Source organism: Bos mutus, chromosome X, assembly GCF_027580195.1.
Source record: "Bos mutus isolate GX-2022 chromosome X, NWIPB_WYAK_1.1, whole genome shotgun sequence".
NCBI lineage: Eukaryota > Metazoa > Chordata > Mammalia > Artiodactyla > Bovidae > Bos > Bos mutus.
In genome coordinates, this window is record NC_091646.1 from 25,976,123 (window position 1) to 25,985,942 (window position 9,820).

Genomic DNA, 9,820 nt, shown 5'->3' on the forward strand with positions numbered 1-9,820 from the left:
GCATATATAGGGGTCTTGTTTTTGTATCCATTCAACCAGTCTTTGTCTTCTGGTTGGGGCATTCAACCCATTTAAGGTAATTATTGCTAAGTATGATCCTGTTGCCATTTACTTTGTTGTTTTGTGTTCGAGTTTATACACACTTTCTGTGTTTACTATCTAGAGAAGATCCTTTAGCATTTGTTGGAGATTTGGTTTGGTGGTGCTGAATTCTCTCAGCTTTTGCTTGTCTGTAAAGCTTTTGATTTCTCCTTCATATTTGAATGAGATCCTTGCTGGGTATAGTAATCTGGGCTGTACGTTATTTTCTTTCATCACTTTAAGTATGTCCTGCCATTCCCTTCTGGCCTGAAGAGTTTCTTTTTTTTTTTTAAGAGTTTCTATTGAAAGATCAGCTTTTATCCTTATGGGAATCCCCTTGTGTGTTATTTGTTGTTTTTCCCTTGCTGCTTTTAATATTTGTTCTTTGTGTTTGATCTTTGTTAATTTGATTAATATGTGTCTTGGGGTGTTTCACCTTGGGTTAATCCTGTTTGGGACTTTCTGGGTTTCTTGGACTTGGGTGATTATTTCCTTCCCCATTTTAGGGAAGTTTTCAACCTCTATCTCCTCAAGTATTTTCTAATGGCCTTTCTTTTTGTCTTCTTCTTCTGGGACTCCTATGATTTGAATGTTGGGGCATTTAACATGTCCCAGAGGTCTCTGAGGTTGTCCTCATTTCTTTTAATTCATTTTTCTTTTTTCCCCTCTGCTTCATTTATTGTTACCATTCTATCTTCTACCTTACTTATCCTATCTTCTGCCTCTTCTATCCTATTATTCTACTGTTGGTTCCTTCCAGAGTGTTTTTGATCTCATTTATTGCATTATTCGTTATTTATTGACTCTTTTTTATTTCTTCTATGTCCTTGTTAAACCTTTCTTGCATCTTCTCAGTCCTTGTCTCCAGGCTATTTATCTGTAACTCCATTTTGTTTTCAAGATTTTGAATCATTTTCACTATCATTATTAAGAATTCTTTCTCAGGTAGATTCCCTATCTCTTCCTCTTTTGTTTGGTTTGGTGGGCATTTATCCTGTTCCTTTGGGGCTTCCCTGGTGGCTCAGAGGTTAAAGCGTCTGCCTGCCATGCAGGAGACCTGGGTTCGATCCCTGGGTGGGGAAGATGCCCTGGAGAGGGAAATGGCAAGCGTCTCCAGTATTTTTGCCTGGAGAATCCCATGGACGGAGGCAATTGGTGGGCTGCAGTCCATGGGGTCACAAAGAGTCGGCACGACCGAGCTACTTCACTTATCCTGTTCCTTTACCTGCTGAGTATTTCTTTGCCTTTTCATCTTGTTTAGAGTGCTGTGTTTGGGGTGGCCTTTCCGTATTCTGGCAGTTCGTGGTTCCTCTTTATTGTGGGGTTTCCTCACTGTGGGTGGGTTTGGACGGGTGGCTTGTCAAGGATTCCTGGTTAGGGAAGCTTGTGTTGGTGTTCTGGTGGGTGGAGCTGGATTTCTTCTCTCTGGAGTGCAATGAAGTGTCCAGTAGTGAGTTTTGAGATGTCAGTGGGTTTGGTGTGACTTTGGGCAGCCTGTATATTGAAGCTCAGGGCTATGTTCCTGTGTTGCTGGAGAATTTGTGTGGTATGTCTTGTTCTGGAACTTATTGGCTCTTGTGTGGTGTTTGGTTTCAGTGTAGGTATGAAGGCTTTTGGATGAGCTCTTATCGATTAATGTTCCCTGGAGTCAGGAGTTCTCTGGTGTTCTCAGGTTTTTAACTTAAGCCTCCTGCCTCTGGATTTCAGTCTTATTCTTACGGTAGCCTAAAGACTTCTCCATCTGGAGCAGTGGCTGTAGAGGATATCCTGGGCACCTCCGGCCTCTCTTACTCAGCTTCCTCCCGCTGCTGTTGCTGTTGCTGCTGCTGCTGGATGAGGCTGAGGTCAGAGTGGCTAAGCTCGGCTCTGGGGGTCATGGGGACCAGCCTCGCCTTCAGCAGTACCACGCTGAGGGATGGTTTTGGATGCTGCATGCCATCCCGTGGACAGAGGAGCCTGGATGGCTACAGTCCAGGGGGTTGCAAAGAGTCTGACACAAATGAGCAACTGAGCACACACACAATTCCTTCTAATCTTAATTCTACCCCCACCCATTTTAATGAAGCGTCTTTGTCAATGAGTTCCTAATTTCGTATTCAACAGGATTACCCAGATAATCATTGTCATCCAAGCATTTTACATCATTAATCCCCTACCTTGACTTCCATATCACTACACTCTCCCACTTATTGCTCTTTATTTGATGTTTTCTATTGCAGTCTTTGAGGTAGGTGTCCCTGAGGACTTAGTCTTTGTTCCTTTCCTCTTCCTTCCTTATACTTTCACAATTATTAATCACCATCACAGCTTTGGGTAACTCTAACATCCATGTCTCTATTCTAGCTAACTCCAAATCTTCTATTATCTAGCAGTGATTCCTATCTAGATATATCACAGACCCCACAAACAAGTAAAAGCAAAACAAAATAAATATCTTTTCCTTTCCCTTCTTTATCTGAAGAGAGTCTTTCCTCCATAATCTTCCTTAAATTTTCTCTTCCACTCTTGATCTCTCCCTCATATAAACAAAATACCTCTGACATTTAAAATGTTAGTGCCTTTCATTAGAATGTAAGCCTGAGGTGGACAGGGTATGACTTTTTCTCCACTTTATTTCTAGAGGCTGACGGATTAACACTCAATAAATTCATGTTGATTATCTGCACAAATGAATGTATTCATCTATCTAATCTATTCATCCATCTATTTAGATAAATGAATAATTCACTAGCTGAATGGCTAAAAAAATCCATCTGCTCTTCTTTCATTCCCAAAGCGACCAATTTGTTTCTGTATCATATTATCTCTTGCCTGGATCACTGGGCCAGCCTTCTAATTCAACTCTCCACCTCTGGGTCTACTCTCCAGAGGACACAGGTATGAGAAGAATATTCCTAATGGGCAGCTCTAATTATTTGCTCCCTCCTGTCTAAAAAGCTTAAGTATATCTGTATCTCCATCTAAGCAAACTAAAACTCCTTAGCATGTATCCCAGGACATTCACAATTTGTCTATTTACATCATCCATGCTCTCAGCCCCTGCTTCTCAAATCTGACTTCATGTAAGAACTGTCTGGGGAGTTTATAAAATTACTGATGCTTGGGGCTCATGACAAACCGATTAAATTGCAATCTCTGGACTCAGAGATTTGTAAATTTGTAAAAACTCTCCAGGTGATTCTAACATGCACCTGGGATTGAGAACTTCTTTAAGCCAACTGTACTAATTTTTATTTCCTAAATTTGACCCACATATCTAGCTTCTCAGCTATTGGTCATGCTTTTTCTTTGAAAAATATTTTAAAATATATAATTAATATACAATAAAATGAAATTTTAAGTATTTAGTTTTATCCATTTTGAAAATTCTAAACATCCATATAACTGTCACACAAAATAAGAACATTTTTATCACTCCAGAAAGTTCTTTTGTGCCCCTCTGCAATTAGTTCCCTCCCCCCACTCTGAAACTACTTCTGGATTTCTAACAATATAGATTAGTTTTGCCTATTGTTCAGTTCAGTTCAGTCGCTCAGTCCTGTCCAACTCTTTGCGACCCCTTGAATTGCAGCATGCCAGGCCTCCCAACTTCATATAATTGAAACCACATGATGTATACCGTGTTTTGTCTGATTTCTTTCCATCAAAAAAGTGTCTTTACAATACATTACAATACATTATTGTGAGTCCAGTAATTGCTTCTTCTTTTATTGCTGGGTTGTATTTCATTGTATGAATATACAACAATTGTTTATTCATTTCTTGATTAAAGGACATTGGTCTGTTTTTTTTTTTTTTAATTTTATTTTATTTTTAAACTTTACATAATTGTATTAGTTTTGCCAAATATCAAAATGAATCTGCCACAGCAATACATGTGTTCCCCATCCTGAACCCTCCTCCCTCCTCCCTCCCCACACCATCCCTCTGGGTCGTCCCAGTGCACCAGCCCCAAGCATCCAGTATCGTGCATCGAACCTGGACTGGCAACTCGTTTCTTACATGATATTCTACATGTTTCAATGTCACTCTCCCAAATCTTCCCACCCTCTCCCTCTCCCACAGAGTCCATAAGACTGCTCTATACATCAGTGTCTCTTTTGCTGTCTCGTACACCAGGTTATTGTTACCATCTTTCTAAATTCCATATATATGCGTTAGTATACTGTATTTCTGTTTTTCCTTCTGGCTTACTTCACTCTGTATAATAGGCTCCAGTTTCATCCACCTCATTAGAACTGATTCAAATGTATTCTTTTTAATGGCTGAGTAATACTCCATTGTGTATATGTACCACAGCTTTCTTATCCATTCATCTGCTGATGGACATCTAGGTTGCTTCCATGTCCTGGCTATTATAAACAGTGCTGCGATGAACATTGGGGTACACGTGTCTCTTTCCCTTCTGGTTTCCTCAGTGTGTATGCCCAGCAGTGCGATTGCTGGATCATAAGGCAGTTCTATTTCCAGTTTTTTAAGGAATCTCCACACTGTTCTCCATAGTGGCTGTACTAGTTTGCATTCCCACCAACAGTGTAAGAGGGTTCCCTTTTCTCCACACCCTCTCCAGCACTTATTATTTGTAGACTTTTGGATCGCAGCCATTCTGACTGGTGTGAAATGGTACCTCATAGTGGTTTTGATTTGCATTTCTCTGATAATGAGTGATGTTGAGCATCTTTTCATGTGTTTGTTAGCCATCTGTATGTCTTCTTTGGAGAAATGTCTATTTAGTTCTTTGGCCCATTTTTTGATTGGGTCATTTATTTTTCTGGAGTTGAGCTGTAGGAGTTGCTTGTATATTTTTGAGATGAGTTCTTTGTCAGTTGCTTCATTTGCTATTATTTTCTCCCATTCTGAAGGCTGTCTTTTCACCTTGCTAATAGTTTCCTTTGATGTGCAGAAGCTTTTAAGGTTAATTAGGTCCCATTTGTTTATTTTTGCTTTTATTTCCAATATTCTGGGAGGTGGGTCATAGAGGATCCTGCTGTGATGTATGTCAGAGAGTGTTTTGCCTATGTTCTCCTCTAGGAGTTTTATAGTTTGTGGTCTTACGTTGAGATCTTTAATCCATTTTGAGTTTATTTTTGTGTATGGTGTTAGAAAGTGGTCTAGTTTCATTCTTTTTACACGTGGTTGACCAGATTTCCCAGCACCACTTGTTAAAGAGATTGTCTTTAATCCATTGTATATTCTTGCCTCCTTTGTCTAAGATAAGGTGTCCATATGTGCGTGGATTTATCTCTGGGCTTTCTATTTTATTCCATTGATCTATATATCTGTCTTTGTGCCAGTACCATACTGTCTTGATAACTGTGGCTTTGTAGTAGAGCCTGAAGTCAGGTAGGTTGATTCCTCCAGTTCCATTCTTCTTTCTCAAGATCACTTTGGCTATTCGAGGTTTTTGTTTTTCCATACAAATTGTGAAGTTATTTGTTCTAGCTCTGTGAAGAATACTGTTGGTAGCTTGATAGGGATTGCATTGAATCTATAAATTGCTTTGGGTAGTATACTCATTTTCACTATATTGATTCTTCCAATCCATGAACATGGTATATTTCTCCATCTATTAGTGTCCTCTTTGATTTCTTTCACCAGTGTTTTATAGTTTTCTATATATAGGTCTTTAGTTTCTTTAGGTAGATATATTCCTAAGTATTTTATTCTTTCTGTTGCAATGGTGAATGGAATTGTTTCCTTAATTTCTCTTTCTGTTTTCTCATTATTAGTGTATAGGAATGCAAGGGATTTCTGTGTGTTGATCTTATATCCTGCAACTTTACTATAGTCATTGATTATTTCTAGTAATTTTCTGGTGGAATCTTTAGGGTTTTCTATGTAGAGGATCATGTCATCTGCAAATAGTGAGAGTTTTACTTCTTCTTTTCCAATTTGGATTCCTTTTATTTTTTTCTGCTCTGATTGCTGTGGCCAAAACTTCCAAGACTATGTTGAATAGTAATGGTGAAAGTGGGCACCCTTGTCTTGTTCCTGACTTTAGAGGAAATGCTTTCAATTTTTCACCATTGAGGATAATGTTTGCTGTGGGTTTGTCATATATAGCTTTTATTATGTTGAGGTATGTTCCTTCTATTCCTGCTTTCTGGAGAGTTTTTTATCATAAATGGATGTTGAATTTTGTCAAAGGCTTTCTCTGCATCTATTGAGATAATCATATGGTTTTTATTTTTCAATTTGTTAATGTGGTGTATTACATTGATTGATTTGCGGATATTGAAGAATCCTTGCATCCCTGGGATAAAGCCCACTTGGTCATGGTGTATGATCTTTTTAATGTGTTGTTGGATTCTGATTGCTAGAATTTTGTTAAGGATTTTTGCATCTATGTTCATCAGTGATACTGGCCTGTAGTTTTCTTTTTTTGTGGCATCTTTGTCAGGTTTTGGTATTAGGGTGATGGTGGCCTCATAGAATGAGTTTGTTTACCTTCCTCTGCAATTTTTTGGAAGAGTTTGAGCAGGATAGGTGTCAGCTCTTCTCTAAATTTTTGGTAGAATTCAGCTGTGAAGCCGTCTGGACCTGGGCTTTTGTTTGCTGGAAGATTTTTGATTACAGTTTCAATTTCCATGCTTGTGATGGGTCTGTTAAGATTTTCTATTTCTTCCTGGTCTAGTTTTGGAAAGTTGTACTTTTCTAAGAATTTGTCCATTTCTTCCACGTTGTCCATTTTATTGGCATATAATTGTTGATAGTAGTCTCTTATGATCCTTTGTATTTCTGTGTTGTCTGTTGTGATCTCTCCATTTTCGTTTCTAATTTTGTTGATTTGATTTTTCTCCCTTTGTTTCTTGATGAGTCTGGCTAATGGTTTGTCAATTTTATTTATCCTTTCAAAGAACCAGCTTTTGGTTTTGTTGATTTTTGCTATGGTCTCTTTTGTTTCTTTTGCATTTATTTCTGCTCTAATTTTTAAGATTTCTTTCCTTCTACTAACCCTGGGGTTCTTCATTTCTTCCTTTTCTAGTTGCTTTAGGTGTAGAGTTAGGTTATTTATTTGACTTTTTTCTTGTTTCTTGAGGTGTGCCTGTATTGCTATGAACTTTCCCCTTAGGACTGCTTTTACCGTGTCCCACAGGTTTTGGGTTGTTGTGTTTTCATTTTCATTCGTTTCTATGCAAATTTTGATTTCTTTTTTGATTTCTTCTGTGATTTGTTGGTTATTCAGCAGCGTGTTGTTCAGCCTCCATATGTTGGAATTTTTAATAGTTTTTCTCCTGTAATTGAGATCTAATCTTACTGCATTGTGGTCAGAAAAAATGCTTGGAATGATTTCATTTTTTTGAATTTACCAAGGCTAGCTTTATGGCCCAGGATGTGATCTATCCTGGAGAAGGTTCCATGTGCTTGAGAAAAAGGTGAAATTCATTGTTTTGGGATGAAATGTCCTATATATATCAATTAGGTCTAACTGGTCTATTGTATCGTTTAAAGTTTGTGTTTCCTTGTTAATTTTCTGTTTAGTTGATCTATCCATAGGTGTGAGTGGGGTATTAAAGTCTCCCACTATTATTGTGTTATTGTTAATTTCTTCTTTCATACTTGTTAGCATTTGTCTTACGTACTGTGGTGCTCCGTGTTGGGTGCATATATATTTATAATTGTTATATCTTCTTCTTGGATTGATCCTTTGATCATTATGTAGTGACCTTCTTTGTCTCTTTTCACAGCCTTTGTTTTAAAGTCTATTTTATCTGATATGAGTATTGCTACTCCTGCTTTCTTTTGGTCCCTATTTGCATGGAAAATCTTTTTCCAGCCCTTCACTTTCAGTCTGTAGGTGTCCCCTGTTTTGAGGTGGGTCTCCTGTAGACAACATATGTAGGGGTCTTGGTTTTGTATCCATTCAGCCAGTCTTTGTCTTTTTGTTGGGGCATTCAACCCATTTACATTTAAGGTAATTACTGATAAGTATGATCCGTTGCCATTTACTTTATTGTTTTGGGTTCGAGTTTATATACCGTTTTTGTGTTTCTTGTCTAGAGAATATCCTTTAGTATTTGTTGGAGAGCTGGTTTGGTGGTGCAGAATTCTCTCAGCTTTTGCTTGTCTGAAAAGCTTTTGATTTCTCCTTCATACTTGAATGAGATCCTTGCTGGGTACAATAATCTGGGCTGTAGGTTATTTTCTTTCATCATTTTAAGTATGTCTTGCCATTCCCTCCTGGCTTGAAGAGTTTCTATTGAAAGATCAGCTGTTATCCTTATGGGAATTCCCTTGTGTGTTATTTGTTGTTTTTTCCCTTGCTGCTTTTAATATTTGTTCTTTGTGTTTGATCTTTGTTAATTTGATTAATATGTGTCTTGGGGTGTTTCTCCTTGGGTTTATCCTGTTTGGGACTCTCTGGGTTTCTTGGACTTGGGTGATTATTTCCTTCCCCATTTTAGGGAAGTTTTCAACTATTATCTCCTCAAGTATTTTCTCATGGTCTTTCTTTTTGTCTTCTTCTTCTGGAACCCCTATTATTCGAATGTTGTAGCGTTTAATATTGTCCTGGAGGTCTCTGAGATTATCCTCATTTCTTTTAATTCGTTTTTCTTTTATCCTCTCTGATTCATTTATTTCTACCATTCTATCTTCTAATTCACTAATCCTATCTTCTGCCTCTGTTATTCTACTATTTGTTGCCTCCAGAGTGTTTTTAATTTCATTTATTGCATTATTCATTATATATTGACTCTTTTTTATTTCTTCTAGGTCCTTGTTAAACCTTTCTAGCATCTTCTCAATCCTTGTCTCCAGGCTATTTATCTGTGATTCCATTTTAGTTTCAAGATTTTGGATCAATTTCACTATCATTATTCGGAATTCTTTATCAGGTAGATTCCCTATCTCTTCCTCTTTTGTTTGGTTTGGTGGGCATTTATCCTGTTCCTTTATCTGCTGAGTATTCCTCTGTCTCTTCATCTTGTTTAAATTGCTGAGTTTGGGGTGTCCTTTATGTATCCTGGCAGTTTGTGGAGTTCTCTTTATTGTGGCGTTTCCTCACTGTGTGTGGGTTTGTACAGGTGGCTTGTCAAGGTTTCCTGGTTAGGGAAGCTTGTGTCGGTGTTCTGGTGGATGGGGCTGTATTTCTTCTCTCTGGAGTGCAATGAAATGTCCAGTAGTGAGTTATGAGATGTCTATAGTTTTGGGGTGACTTTGGGCAGCCTGTATCTTGAAGCTCAGGGCTGTGTTCCTTTGTTGCTGGAGAATTTGCTTGGTATGTCTTGCCCTGGAACTTATTGGCCCTTGTGTGGTGCTTGGTTTCAGTGTCGGTATGGAGGCATTTGATGAGCTCCTGTCAATTAATGTTCCTTGGAGTCAGGAGTTCCCTGGAGTCAGGGTTTGGACTTAAGTCTCCTGCTTCCAGTTATCGGTCTTATTTTTACAGTAGTTTCAAAACTTCTCCTTCTATACAGCACCATTGATAAAACATCTACATTAAAGATGAAAAGTTTCTCTACGATGCGGGTCACTCAGAGAGGTTCACAGGGTTACATGGAGAAGAGAAGAGGGAGGAGGGAGTTAGAGGTGACCCAAATGAGATGAGGTGAATCAATAATGGAGAGAGTGGGGTAGCCAGTAGTCACTTCCTTATGTGCACTCCACAACTAGACCACTCAGAGATGTTCATGGAGTCATACAGAGAAGAGAAGAAGGAGGAAGGTGACAGAGGTGGCCAGAAGGATAAAAGGGGGGAATGAAAAGGAGGGAGACAGATCCAGCCAGTAATCAGTTC

The 9,820-nt window shown here is 38.5% G+C and overlaps 1 non-coding gene across 1 annotated transcript; it reads left to right on the forward strand.

Moving 5' to 3' along the window:
- Positions 1–1,091: 1,091 nt before the first annotated feature.
- TRNAG-GCC (transfer RNA glycine (anticodon GCC)) lies at positions 1,092–1,163 on the forward strand. The gene has a single exon. It is a non-coding gene; the product is annotated as a tRNA-Gly (tRNA).
- Positions 1,164–9,820: the final 8,657 nt, after the last annotated feature.